At 48.2% G+C, this 14,017-nt stretch overlaps 1 long non-coding RNA gene and 1 pseudogene across 1 annotated transcript in view; both read left to right on the top strand.

Annotated features, from left to right (window-relative positions):
* Positions 1-12,767, top strand: part of LOC146395360 (uncharacterized) — a 39,898-nt gene extending 27,131 nt beyond the window's left edge. Inside the window, exons 5-6 of the long non-coding RNA XR_014832725.1 lie at positions 10,171-10,289; positions 10,833-12,767. This is a non-coding gene — a long non-coding RNA (uncharacterized LOC146395360). The remainder of the gene's footprint in view (positions 1-10,170; positions 10,290-10,832) is intronic.
* Positions 7,980-8,878, top strand: LOC146395361 (MOB kinase activator 1B pseudogene; annotated as a pseudogene).
* Positions 12,768-14,017: the final 1,250 nt, after the last annotated feature.

Raw genomic sequence — 14,017 nt, 5'->3', positions numbered from 1 at the left:
TGAATAGCTCTTGCCATGCAGAAAAGCCATTTCTATTCTGCTTCCTTCCCAGCAGGCCATTTGCTTGTGTCCTTTGGGCGGAACATTTTTCAATCATGAGAAAACCTGGGCCCCGAGCCTGTCTCCTTTAGAACCAGGAAGGCGCACAGCTGGGAGGAGAGAGCTCCAGCTGCTCTGTGACTAATGGGGTCCTGCTGGGACCCTGGATGGACAGGCCAGGGCTGGGCTGTTGTCTGCACATGTGACCTGGCCTGGCCTTGGGAAGAGTCCTTTTTTTTTTTTTTTTTTGTCTTTTGAGGTCCGCACCCGCAGCTTATGGATGTTCGCAGGCTAGGGATTGAATTGGAGCTGCAGCCACTGGCCTACACCCCAGCTCACGGCCACACCAGATCCTTAACCCAGTGAGCAAGGCCAGGGGATCGAACCCATGTTCTCATGGATCCTAGTCAGGTTCGTTCACCACTGGAGCCACCACAGGAACTCCTGGGAAAAGAATTCTTGATGGTTGTTGGGGGGCGTGCAGAGAGGGGGTCGGGGCCAGGGCTAGCCCTTCTGGGAGCCGCCTGGACCTCAGGCCTTCTCTCTGGGCCTCCCACGCGCAGCCCAGGGCCTGTGAGAGAAATGACAGCCCTTCCAGGAAAGGGCTGAGCTGAGTGGCGAGGGAGTGAAACCACCCATATCCACCCGCATTGTGGGCTCAGGATGACGGCTCGGGAAGGGCCCTGGTGGTACCACGAAGCCAGGGGCTAAGTCGCAGCATCCCAGCCCGAGGCCTGTTGGGTTTGTGTGAACCAAGCGCCCGTGAGTGAGATGGGGAGGGCCCTGAGGGTGCCCGAGTCACCCTCTGTGCTCCTTCCCTTCAGGTGCCACTTTCGCTCCATCCACCCAACAAGTCAACAAATATTCTTGAGCCCTGGGCATAAAGTAGTAAACCAGACAGACAATAATCCGGCCCTCCCGGAGTTCTCTTGGGATGTGTGCATGGGTGTGAGTGTGAGTTTCGTGTGTGTGTGTGTGTGTGTGTGTGGCAGGGGGAATAATGCCCACCCTCACTGCCCCCCATCCATGTCCTAACCCAGGACCCTGTGAATAAGCTGGGGAGTTAAGGCGGCCGATGGAATTAGGGTTGCTAGGCAGCTGACCTTGAGCTGGGAGATGGTCCTGGATTAGCCGATGGGCCCAAGTGAATCACAAGGGCCCTTGTAAGAGGGAAGCAGGAGGGACAGAGCAAGGGGGATCCCGCACAAGACAGGCTGGCCGGCCTCTGCTGGCTTTGAAGCTGGAGGGTAGGGCCAGGAGCCAAGGACTACAGGAGCCCTGTGGAAGCTGGAGAAGGCAGCCTCTCTTCCAGAATCCCTGGGACACTCGGCCCTGCCCTTTGTTTTTGGACCCAGTTTGAGATTTTGACCTTCGGGACTATAAGACAATAAATTTGAGTTGTTTTAAGATTCTAAGTTATGCTTTGCTAAAGCGGCAACAGGAAACAGACGCAATAAACACGCAAAACATATAACACGTTAGATGGTGATAAGTGCCCTGGGGCAAGAAGAAGCCAGATGGAGGATGGGCCCTGTTGGGAGGGTTTGCAACCTTAAACGCAGTGAGCAGATCTTAAACGTTGTGGGCTTTTCTCTCGTTTCTGTGCCTTTGCAGATAATGTCGCCTGGGGCGGGAATGCCTTCCTTCCTTCCTCTTCTCTCCCACTAGTGAATCTTAGGCATCCTTCAGGTTTCAGCTCAGTTATCACATCTTTGGTCTTCTGTCTCTGGCCAAGATGAATTGGTTCATTGACTGATTTATTTATTCATTCATCAAACACTGGGAACCTACTATATGCTTGACACTGGGGACACAATACAAGTAAGACTTGGCTGATTTTCTCAACAACAACAACAACAAAAAGAGGTGAACAGGCAGAGAGGGCCTGCAAAGGTCACATTTAACAGAGGCCTGAGGAGGCGAGGACATGAGCCACATGGATAACGGGGGAGCGTCTACCAGGTGGAAGGACAGGCCCGTGCAAAGGCCCTGAGGTGGGAGCCTCCCTGGTATGTTCAAGGCACAGTAAGGCCGCCATTGTGATGGGGTCAAGTGAGCTCCAGGGAGACAGGCCTGGAACACAGGAGCTGCTCAGCTAGACCTAGGGCGGCGCTGGGCCCTCCCAGCCTCCGTGGTGGAACATGCTTCTCCAGACAGGAGCTGAACCAAGATCTGCCACTCTCCCGGCTCTGCGCAGGTCCAGCCCCATCCCACCCCAGCTCCTGCTTCCTGGGCCAGCCTGTTGCTCCGGATTATTCCCTGGATCTCAAAGCCTGGTACGGCCTGGTCTGGGTGGGGTGGGCAGCCATATCGTGACCCGCTCTCACCCCAGAGCTGCCAGGCCTGGGAGGAGGAGGCTGTGCCGCCTCCCTTGGGATCGTGGCCATTTCCCCTACACTTTCTGTGCTCTGTGACCCAGGGCTGGTGGCTCACCCTCTCTGGGCCTTGGTCACCACATCTAAGGCCCAAGAGGTTGGATTATTCAGGGGTCTCAGCTTTTCAGCCAGCAGCCACATCCTGCCCACAGACATGTTTGAATGTTTTAAAATAGCTGCCAGCACTTAGGAAACTTCTCGTAAGACTCTCGATTTCTGGTTTTTCTTGAGAAATGAGAAGATCTGGCAGCTGGTGACTAGAGATGAGTAGGAGCTATCACAGTCCACACCCAGCCCACTCCATCATTTCTTTTCTTTTTTTTAAGTATAGTTGATTTACAATGTGCCAATTTCTGCTGTTCTGCAAAGCGGCTCAGTGATACGTACACACTTAGGGGTGTGTGTATTCTTTTTTATATTCTTTTCTGTCATGGTCTATCCCGGGAGCTGGGATATAGTTCCCTGTGCTGTACACTAAGATCTCATCGCTTATCTATTCTAAATGTAATTACTTGCATCTGCTAACCCCAAACTCCCTGTCCATCCCTCTCCCTCCCCCTCCCCTTTGCCATGTGAGTCTCTTTCTGTTCTGTAGCCAGGTTCCTTTGTGCCACATTTTTAGATTCCACATCTAAGTGATATCACATTGTTTTGTCTTTCTCTTTCCGACTTCCTTCACCTAGTGTGAGAATCTCTAGTGGCACCCATGTTGCTGCAGATGGCATCATTTCACTCTTTTTATGGCTGAGTAATATATACATATATATGCTTATACCACATCTTCTTTATTCATTCATCCGTCAATGGACATTTGGGTTGTTTCCATGTCTTGGCTGTTGTGAATAGTGCTGCAATGAACATAGGGGTGCATGTATCTTTTTGAATTATGGTTTTGTCCCCATACATTTCTAGGAGTGGGGTTGCTAAATCATAGGGTAGTTCTCTACTTAGCTTTCTGAGGAACCTCCATACTGTTTTCCATAGTAGTCCGACACTCCATCATTTCTGACTCATGTCTTGAGATGCCTGGGTCTTTGGAGTTCACAGGCCTGAATTCTATGATTCTTCTAGCTCTGATTTCATTCATTCACTCAACATCTATTCCTTAAGCATTGAGCACATATAGGCCCAGTTTACAGTTGAGGGGACGGCGGGGGGGGGCCTCTGGGAGGGGACGTGGTTTACTAGGTTCACAGGCTCAGCAGAGGGGCTGCCTCTGAGCCACGGTTGACTGATCAATGGACAACTGACCGCAAAGGTCTTGGCCAAAATGTATTGAATATTGATCTGGGCCTGCTCCAGGTCCTGTCCCCAAACCAGACCGACGAGCTGCGGCCTCTGTGGGCTAATGTAGTCCCTGGAGCCACAGTGATCAATAAAGAAAGCCTGGGCTTTCGGGAGAGCTGTAGATGAAGGGGGTGATGATGGGCCAGGGGCCCAGGAGGGAGGGGGTGACGTTGGAGTCGCTTCCAACGGAGCAAGGTCCGGAGGCCAGAGCCCCGAGGTCTCCCTTCTTCCTCTCGTGGCCATTGTGGACCCTTCGCTGAGACCTGTTCCACTCTGTGAGATGACGTTCCACTAAGATGATGGTGATTTGTGGCTCTGGAGTCCCAGCCCTGCTGCTCCTTGCTGGGTGACCTTGGATAAGGGACTTAGCCTCTCTGTGCCTCAGTTTCCAATTCTATAAAATGGAGACAACACAGGTGTCTACCATACAAGGGCGTTGGTAGTGATATGAAATGAATGGCAAATTATAGTCACCTAGGACATGGCTGGGCTCAGCCACAGGGGGCTGTGATCGGAATGTCCTGCCCTGGAGTTTCCATCATGGCTCAGTGGAAATGAATCAGTCTGGCTAAGTTCGATCCCTGCCTCAATCAGTGGGTTGAGGATCCGGGTGTTGCAATGAGCTATGGTGTTGGTCGCAGACGCGGCTCAGATCCCTTGTTGCTGGGGCTGTGGTGTAGGTCGGCAGCTGCAGCTTTGATTCGCCTCCTAGCCTGGGAACCTAAAAAAGACAAAAAAAAAAAGTCCTGCCCCTGGGGAGAGACAAAAGGCTAGACAGACTGCGTGTATCCATCCGTTCCCTGGAGGCTGGGGCAGGGAGAGGAAGAGGGATGCAGGCACATCACTGGGTGACCCCGTGCACAGTGGGGGGATCAGAACCCACCACTGACTGTCCCTGTAGGAGTGTCCCGAGGCCCCTAGTTATGGGTCTGCCACTGCAAAGATTTGACCTTCTTCCTAGCAGGGGTTCATGCCTGGGGCTCGGAGCCAGACATGAACTTGAATCCTGCTGCTTCTTAGCTGGGGGACTGTGGGCAAGATGCTTTGGCTCTGAGCTTCCATCTCCTCCCTGTACAATGAGGATAACGCAGCGGGACTGAACTGGGGCTGATTTTGCCCCTAGGAAACATTTGGCAAAGTCTGGAGACATTTTTGAGGGGGTCTTATTTGATTTTATTGGTCAAACATTGTGGGGGTGGGAGGTAACTCGTCTTATTCCAGTGCTTCTAAACCAGGGGCGATTTTGCCCCCAGGGCAATGTCTGGTGACATTTTGGTGACACACCTGGGGGAGTGTTGCTATCAGCATCTAGTGGGCAGAGGCCAGGGATGCTGCTAAACATTCTAAAAGCACAGGACAGCCCCACAACAGAGAATTAACCTGCCCCAAATGTTAACGGCATCCAGGGTGAGAAACCTGGTTCAATTCTTACTCTCTGCAGCCACACAAGTTTATACAGACTTGTAGAACATTCAAAGACTTTTTGATATGTTTTTTTAATAAATGGTATCAAAACATATAAATCCTTCTGTGCTTGCATTTATCCCTTAATAATAAATCTCAGAGATTTTTCAGGTCAGCCTAAGCAAACCTCCCCAACTTTTTGATCACAGCAGCACACATGTAGAATGTTTGCAATTTGGATTATTCACAAGTGTTGCTTCAATAAATATTTTTCATGTCTATGAGCCAATAATACTTCATTATTTAATTTTTTCTTTTTTTTCTGCTTCGGACGGGTTGAGCTGGGATTTTAGCTCTTACCACAAAAGCACCTGGAACTCAGAAGAGAGTAGAACAAGATTCTGCCCAAGATCCTCTGAGCTTAGACATTTCCCAAATCCTTAAGTGGAGCACATACCAGCTTCAGGTGGCGCCCTGTCTGAGAAGGCGGCGAGCTCATGGAGAGGCTGAGCACAGAGAGGGAGGGCGTGCCTGGTAACAGGGAGAGCAGGAGCAAGCCTCAAGAATTGCCCCTTGTGCCAAGGCCCGGCCACTCCAAGTGTGGCCCCAGATCAGCAGCATCAGCGTTGCGAGAGAGCCTATTGAAAAAGCAGAATCTTATGCCCCACCCTGGACCTACTGAGTCAGATCTGCTTTTAACAAGATCTCCAGGTGATTCCAATGGCTTCTCCTCTAAAGATGGAGAAGGACCAGCTTCAGTTTAGAAACATCCAGAAATATGTTATTATCCTACAAGAATGAAGAGTGGACTGAATTGCTGCTTCTCTCTGTTTTTATAACCCTTAAGCACCTTCCAATACTTTCCATTTTGGTGGAAGAACAAAGAAGGAAGAGAAGATGCAGACACACACAACTATGTGCCTGTGGTCACCCACGGACAGACACAGCATGAGCAACGTCACTCACCATTCAAGTGATGGCTAACAAGCACGGATTTCCTTTTTATTTTATTATTTTTCTGCTTTTTAGGGCCGCATTTGTGGCACATGGAAGTTCCCAGGCTAGGGGTGAGACCAGAGCTGCAGCTGCCGGCCACGGCCTCATCAGCTCAGGATCCAAGCCAGGATCTGAGACATACCTGCGATCTACACCTCAGCTCATGGCCACACTGGGTCCTTAACCCACTGGGTGAAGCCAAGCATCGAACCGGCATCCTCATGAATACTAGTCAGATTCGTAACCCACTGAGCCACAACAGGAACTCCCAGATTTCTTTTTTTAATACTTTTTTTCCTTCCTTTTGGCCATGTCTGCAGCATGTGGAAGTTCCTGGGCCAGGGATCGAACCTGTGCCACAGCAGCCAGCCCAAGCTGCTGCAGTGACAATGCCGGATCCTTAATCTGCTATGTCACAGGAGAAGTTCCAGGGACATATTTCTTTGATGAACACCCTTTCCTACCCAAATAAGCGCAACATCCATGTAATTCTCTCCCCCAAATCTGCAAGCCCTGGGGGTCATCCCCGCCTAGAGGTCATGGGTGACATTTCAGACACTTCCAGGATAGTTGGCATTAAAACCGCAGTAAGCATGAGGGCCCTGATGGATCCCGTTGCCTGGACCAAGAACCCGCGGGTGGGGCCTGTCGTCCCTGGCAGAGAGCAGGGCCCAGGGCGGCTTCAACTGCCAGGACCTTGACTGATTACTCAGCCGGCCCAGAGCCCCTCCGCCCCAATCCACCTTCTCCAGGGGCTCCAAGTCAAGCCTCTGACAGCAACCATCTGTAATAAAGTATTTTGGGGTCTGGAAAAGTGGTTCTTCTTTGGGCACGATTTTTTTTTTCACTTAATTGTCCCCTTACCTCCAACTCCCACGCTTAAAAGCAAAACTCCACTGGGCAAAAGAAACACATCATTTTATTCCACATCTCTTAAGCAAACAAAAACACATTGGAATTCCACGGCTCCCTGAGGGACATGGCTGCTGGCGCTGAGTCCTGCTCTGGAAGGCTCTGGATGTCAAGCCAGAGCAGTGACGTTTACCTCCAGGCTGCAGTCTCCTGGCCTCTGGCCTTGACCCTTCCCTTTCTCTGTTCTGTTTTCCCAAATCTCCTGGACCCATCTCTCTAAGCCGCCATCTGCCCACACAGGAAGGAAAAGAGAGGTCACAGTGTAAATATTTAGCCTGAAGGTCTTGGAGAGAGTTTGGGGGAGGCTCCTGGCAGCAAGGTTCAAGGCTCAGATGACCATGCAGCCTCTCCCAACGGCACGTCTTGGTACTTCCTCTGCCCTCTGTGCCCACCTCCCTAAGCCCCATCATCTAGGGCAATCAGCGGTGGCACCCAGAGGAGGCTTGGTGGTGGTGGGTGAAGCTGGCTCCCCCTTAAGCTCCATCACTGCTCCCAAAGCCACCTCCAGTCAATATACAATCTAAGTTAATGCCACTCACCTCCTTAGCAGGCTGCTCCTTTGGACCAGACTGCTGCCCCCAAACCCCTTCCACATAGTCACAGATCTGCCACTGCAAACTTCTGACCTCCTTCCCAGCAGGGGTTCACGCCTGGGGCTCAGAGCCAGACATGAACTCGAATCCTGCTGCTTCTTAGCTGGAGGACTGTGGGCAAGATGCTTTGGCTCTGAGCTTCCACCTCCTCCCTGTACAATGAGGACAATGCAGCAGGACTGAACTGGGGCTAATTTTGCCCCTGGGAAACATTTGGCAAAGTCTGGAGACATTCTTCAGGGGGGGAGGTGTCTTATTAGTCAAACATTGTGTTTCCAATCATTTGGATGTGTTCATTTGTTCTGTTGTGAATGTAATATGTTTAAGGGTGGCTACAAAAGTGGCATGAAAAATCGTCTTGGTCTGCCTGCCATTGGAACCAGCAGAGCCAAAGAAGGTGCGGCCGCCGAGCAGCCGGCACCCCCCCCTCCTCTCCTGATCTGGCCTGGCCGCTACCCAGAGGCTTTGCGACCGCGAGCCCACAGCCTGCCCCATGGCTGACAGGAGCTTTTTGTTTGGTAGTCGCTCCTCTAAAACGTTTAAACCAAAGAGGAACATTCCAGAGGGTTCTCACCAGTATGAGCTCTTAAAGCATGCAGAGGCCACCCTTGGCAGCGGGAACCTGCGGATGGCTGCCGTGCTTCCTGAGGGGGAAGAACTAAATGAATGGGTCGCCGTGAACACAGTGGATTTCTTTAATCAGATCAACATGCGTTATGGAACAATCACAGACTTTTGCGCAGAAGAAAGTTGTCCAGTGATGTCGGCTGGCCCCAAATGTGAACATCGTTGGGCAGATGGAACAAACATAAAGAAGCCTATTAAGTGCTCTGCCCCAAAGTGTATTGATTATCTGATGACGTGGGCTCAGGACCCCTTGGATGATGAGACATTATTTCCGTCAAGAAATTGGTGTCCCATTCCCAAAGAATTTCATGTCTGTGGCAAAAACGATACTCAAACGCCTCTTTAGGGTTTATGCCGACTCCTATCATCAGCATTTTGACCCTGTGATCCAATTCGAGGAGGAAGCGCATCTCAATACATCTTTCAAGCACTTTATTTTTTTTGTCCAGGAATTCAACCTTATTGAGAGGAGAGAGCTTGTACCCCTCCAAGAACTGATTGAAAAACTCACTTCAAAGGACAAATAAAAGGATGCAGACCTGTGCAAATTATTCCTCAAATGAAGCTGTATGGAGTACATTTGGATTTTGTTTATATTTAGCTTGGTTGCTTTTGTCTTAGGTTTGGGGGGGCTTGTTTGGGTTCCTTTTCCTTTCTTCTGAATAAATGAAACCATATCCTAAAAATAAAAAAAAATCAACTTTACTATGAAATAGTTGGGCTGGTAGCGTCCTGACACCATTTGTTCTTCTGTTCAGTGTAACAGCTAAAGGACTTCCGTTACTGAGGTTCTTCTCTTGGAATTCGATCCTGTCATCTCTGTGGGTCACATCCTCTTCCCTTTTTAAAGTATTGGATGTAATCTACCCTTAGGAGAGAACGACTCCTTGTGTAATGCTGTTGTAGCTGGGGGCACCTTGGAAAGGTTTGTAAAGTTAGCTTTGACTTGGAGCATGGATGCCTTAGGACTTTTCCATTTGTGCTTTACACAATCTCATTAAATACCTGCAATATATTTTTACATAGTGTTTTATTTTGTTTTGTTGATTTTTAGGGCTGTACCCACGGCATATGGAAGTTCCCAGGCTAGGGGTCGAATCAGAGCTGTAGTCGCTGGCCTATGCCAGAGCCACAGCAACTCGGGATCCGAGCCACGTCTGCGACCTACTCACAGCTCACAGCAACGCCGGATCCTTAACCCACTGAGCGAGGCCAGGGATCAAACCTGCAACCTCATGGTTCCTAGTCGGATTTGTTAACCACTGAGCCACAACGGGGACTTATCTTATTTAGTTCTTAGCAGAACCTGGAGAGGCAAAGACTAAGATTATCTCCATTTCAGAGAAAGGAAAACCAAGGCTCAGAGAGGCTCAGTAACTGGCCTAAAGTCACACAGCTAGTGAGTGGCAGAGTTAGGATTTGAAACTAAGTCTGGCTGAGTTCAGATCTTTCTTTCTTTATTTTTCAGTCTCTTTCTCGCTTTATTAAAGTATGGTTGATTTACAATGTTGTGCCTATTTCTGCTGTACAGCAGAGTGACTCAGTCATACATATATATACATATTTGAAAATATTATTTTCCATCATGGCCTATCCCAGGAGACTGGCTATAGTTCCTTGTGCTCTGCAGCTGATCTTTAAACTGAAATGTTACTCAGCATCTCTGGACTCCCTAAAACTGAGTATGCTTCGGAATTGCCTCAGAGGAGGGTCTGTTAAAATGAAAAGCCTCGGAATTCCCTGGTGGCACAGGGGTTAAGGATCTGGCATTGTCACTGCTGTGGCTTGGATTGCAGCTGTGGCAGGGGTTCCATTCCTGGCCTGGGAACTTCCAAAGGCTTTGGGTGCAGCCAAATAAATAAATAAATGAGGAGCCCATCTATGGTAGACCCCAGGAATCTGTGTTTGGACAGCCTGTTCCTCGTCTCTGCTTGTAGGTGATCTGACGCTGATGGTCTGTGGACCACATTTGGAAAAAGACCCTCAGATCTTGCTCTTCCTAAAACCATCGATGGTGCCCTTTTGCCCTCAGACTTGAATCCAAAGCCCTGAGCAGGTAATGTACCCTCTTTCTCCCCTCCACTCTGGTTTCTGAGTTTGTGTCATCTCTCACCCCTGTTGTAGGTGCCACACCCTCTGCCTGCAGCTCTCCCCCTCTCCTAGTCCGGTTGGTTCCTGCAGGTCCTGGATCCTAGCCTCATTGGGCAGCCTAACTTTGGACAAGGTCTTCACTCTTTTGGGGTCTCTGCTTCTCCACTGGAGCCACAAGGGTTTGAGTAGATGCTGGTCTGTGAACAGAACAGCCAGAGCAGGCTCTAACCACTAAAGGTGGCATTGGGGATGCCCCTCTTGGTTGTGGGCCAGCAGCCTGTTTTCCTGGCAGATGCTAAGCTCCAAGTCACGTAGCTGAAATGCTCCAGGGAAGTCCAGACCCAGCATCTTGGCTGCTGCTTTGGCCAAATCAGTGTTTCCCCACCTTATCTCCAACCAGCTTGCTCATAAAGTTTAGACACTTGGCCTCAAGTTGGGAAATCTGATGATTCAGAGAGAAAGCATCTTCAGCCCTCCCCTGACCCCCGAAACCTTTACTCCCCGACAGGAACACACCCTTTGGGACAGAGAAATGTACTTTCCCCAACAGCAGTTCTTCATGGAGACAGGAGGAAACCAAGGCCCAGAGAGGAAAAACAGCTTCCCTAAAACCACACATCCAGCCAGCGGTATGCGTGCATAAGGTATTTACTGAGCACCTACTGTGTGTAAGTCCTCATGGCAGATGCTGGGAAGATAGTGGTGAACAGGACAAAGATGGAAACTGTTTTCTGGGGGATTTCAGTCTTGGCGGGAGAGGCCTGATCATATTAAAAGCTGACACAAAGCTCTTATCATGTGCTGGTCACCCTTTAAAGTGCTTTATGTGATTAACTTATTTAATCCTCATAACAGCCTAAGCAGGTGGCTACTGTCATTTTACAGTAAGGAAAACAGGCACAGTAAGGTTAAGACACTTGCCTGAGCTCACACAGCTGGGGTAGGGGGCTAAATGCTGGACTTCTGAGATATCAGGTCATAATCTCAGGAACCTCTGAGTGTTCCCACAAAGGGGTAAAGTCTTTGTCAGTGTGATTACATCAAGGATCTTGCAATGAGGAGATTATTCTAGATTGTCCAGGAGGGCTCTAAGTGCCACCACACATGTCATTATAAGAGGAAGGTGGGAGTTCCCCTCGTGATTCAGTGAGTCAAGAACCTGACTAATATCCATGAGGACTCGGGCTCAATCCCTGGCCTCACTCAGTGGGTTAAGGATCCAGCGTTGCACAGAAGTAGAACAAACAATCCCAAAATTTATATGGAACCATAAAAGACCCAGAACTGCCAAAGCAATCCTGAGGAACAAAAACCAAGCAGGAGGCATCACTCTCCCAGACTTCAGTCAATATTACATAGCCACAGTAATCACGACAGAGTGGTACTGGTACCAAAACAGACATACAGACCAATGGAGCAGAATAGAGAACCCAGAAATAAACCCAGACGCCTATGGTCAATTAATTTTTGACAAAGGAGCAAGAATATAAAATGGGAAAAAGAGTCTTTTCAGCAAGTGGTGCTGGGAAAACTGGACAGTCACATGTAAATCAATGAACCTGGAAAACACCCTCACACCATAAACAAAAATAAACTCAAAATGGCTTAGACTTAAATTTAAGACAAGACACCATCAAACTCCTAGAAGAGAACATAGGCAAACATTCTCTGACATCAACTTTACAAATGTTTTCTCAGGTCAGTCTCCCAAGGCAACAGAAATAAAAGCAAAAATAAACCAACGGGACTTAATCAAACTGACAAGCTTTTGCACAGCAGAGGAAACCATTAAAAAAAAAAAAAAGACAACCTACAGAATAGGAAAAATAGTTTCAAACAATGCAACTGACAAGGGCTTAATCTCCAAAATATACAAACAACTTATACACCTCAACAGTAAAAAAATCCAGCAACCCATTTGAAAAATGGGCAAAAGACCTGAATAGACATTTCTCCAAAGCAGATATACAGATGGCCAATAAGCACATGAAAAGATGCTCAACATCACTGATTATTAGAGAAATGCAAATCAAAACTCCCATGAGGTACCACCTCACACCAGTCAGAATGGCCATCATTAATAAGTCCACAAATAACAAATGCTGGAGAGGGTGTGGAGAAAAGGGAATCTTCCTACATTGTTGGTGGGAATGTAAATTGGTACAACCACTATGGAGAACAGTATGGAGGTACCTCAGAAAACTAAATATAGAACTACCATATGACCCAGCAATCCCACTCTTGGGCATATACCCAGAAAAAAATAACCTTGAAAAAGATACATGTACCTGTATGTTCATTACAGCATTATTCACAATAGCAAAGACATGGAAACAACTTAAATGTCCATCGACAGATGACTGGATTAAGACTATGTGGTATAGATACACAATGGAATACTACTCAGCCATTAAGAAAGAGCAAAAAAAAAAAAAAAAAAAAAGGAGTTCCTGTCGTGGCTCAGTGGTCATCGAATCCGACTAGGAACCATGAGGTTGTGGGTTCGATCCCTGACCTTGCTCAGTAGGTTAGGGAGCTGGAGTTGCCATGAGCTGTGGTGTAGGTTGCAAACATGGCTCAGATCCCTGTGTTGCTGTAGCTGTGGCTCAGGCCGGTGGCTACAGCTCCATAGCCTGGGAACCTCCATATGCCACGGGAACGGCCCAAGAAATGGCAAAAAGACAAAAAAAAAAGAGAGAGAGAGAAAAAGAAAGAGCAAAATAATGCCATTTGCAGCAACTTGAATGGAACTAGAGACTCTCATACTAAGTGAAGTCAGAAAGAGAAAGACAAATACCACATTGTATCACTTACATGTGGAATCTAAACTATAACACAGATAATGCTGCAAGTGCGGCCTTTAAAAAAAGACCAAAAAAAAAAAAAAAAAAACACAGAAGAACTTATCTATGAAATAGAAACAGGCTCACAGACATAGAGAATAGACTTCTGGTTGCCAAAGGGGGATGAGGGAGGGATGGATTGGGAGTTTAGAGTTAGCAGATGCAAACTACTACACATAGAATGGATAAATAACAAGCTCCTACTGGATATTCAATATCCTAGGGTAAACCATAATGGAAAAGAATGTAAAAAAGAATGTATATGTGTATAACTGAGTCATTTTGCTGTACAGTAGAAGTTAACACAACGCCATAAATCAGCTATACTCAATACAAAATAAATTAAGAAAAGAAAAAAAGATCCAGCCTTGTCTTGAGCTATGGTGTAGGTCACAGACAAAGCTTGGATCTGGTGTTGCAGTGCCTGTGGTGTAGACCCACAGCTTCAGCTCCAATTCAACCTCTATCCTGGGAACCTCTGTATGCCATGAGTGGGGCCTTAAAAAGACCAAAAAAAAAAAAAAAAAAAAGAGGAAGGCAGAGGAAGAATAGATGGACACAGGGAGGACAAGGTGCCTGAAGACAGTGGCGGAGGTGGCAGTGTTGTGGCAGCGAGCAAAAGGAGTGCAGCCAGCCCCTTTGCAGCAAGGAGGAAGGAAGGCCTCCCCAGAGCCTCCAGAGGGAGCATCGCCCTGCTAGCATCATGGTTTTCACCCCATGAAACTGATGCTGACTTTCTGTGAGAGAACAAGTTTCTGTTGTAAGTCACCAAGTTTGTGGTAATTTGTGGCAGCCACTGAAAACTAATACAGCTAGTAAGTGGCTCAGCCAGGATTTGAACCTTGAATGA

This window comes from Sus scrofa, chromosome 17 (genome assembly GCF_054392235.1).
Source record: "Sus scrofa isolate SSC_HxYL_T2T_F1_AM1 chromosome 17, Sscrofa_HxYL_maternal_Yorkshire_Landrace_v2.0, whole genome shotgun sequence".
NCBI classification, from domain to species: domain Eukaryota; kingdom Metazoa; phylum Chordata; class Mammalia; order Artiodactyla; family Suidae; genus Sus; species Sus scrofa.
The sequence above is the reverse complement of the archived record's forward strand: the minus strand, read 5'-3'. Positions and strand labels throughout refer to the sequence as shown.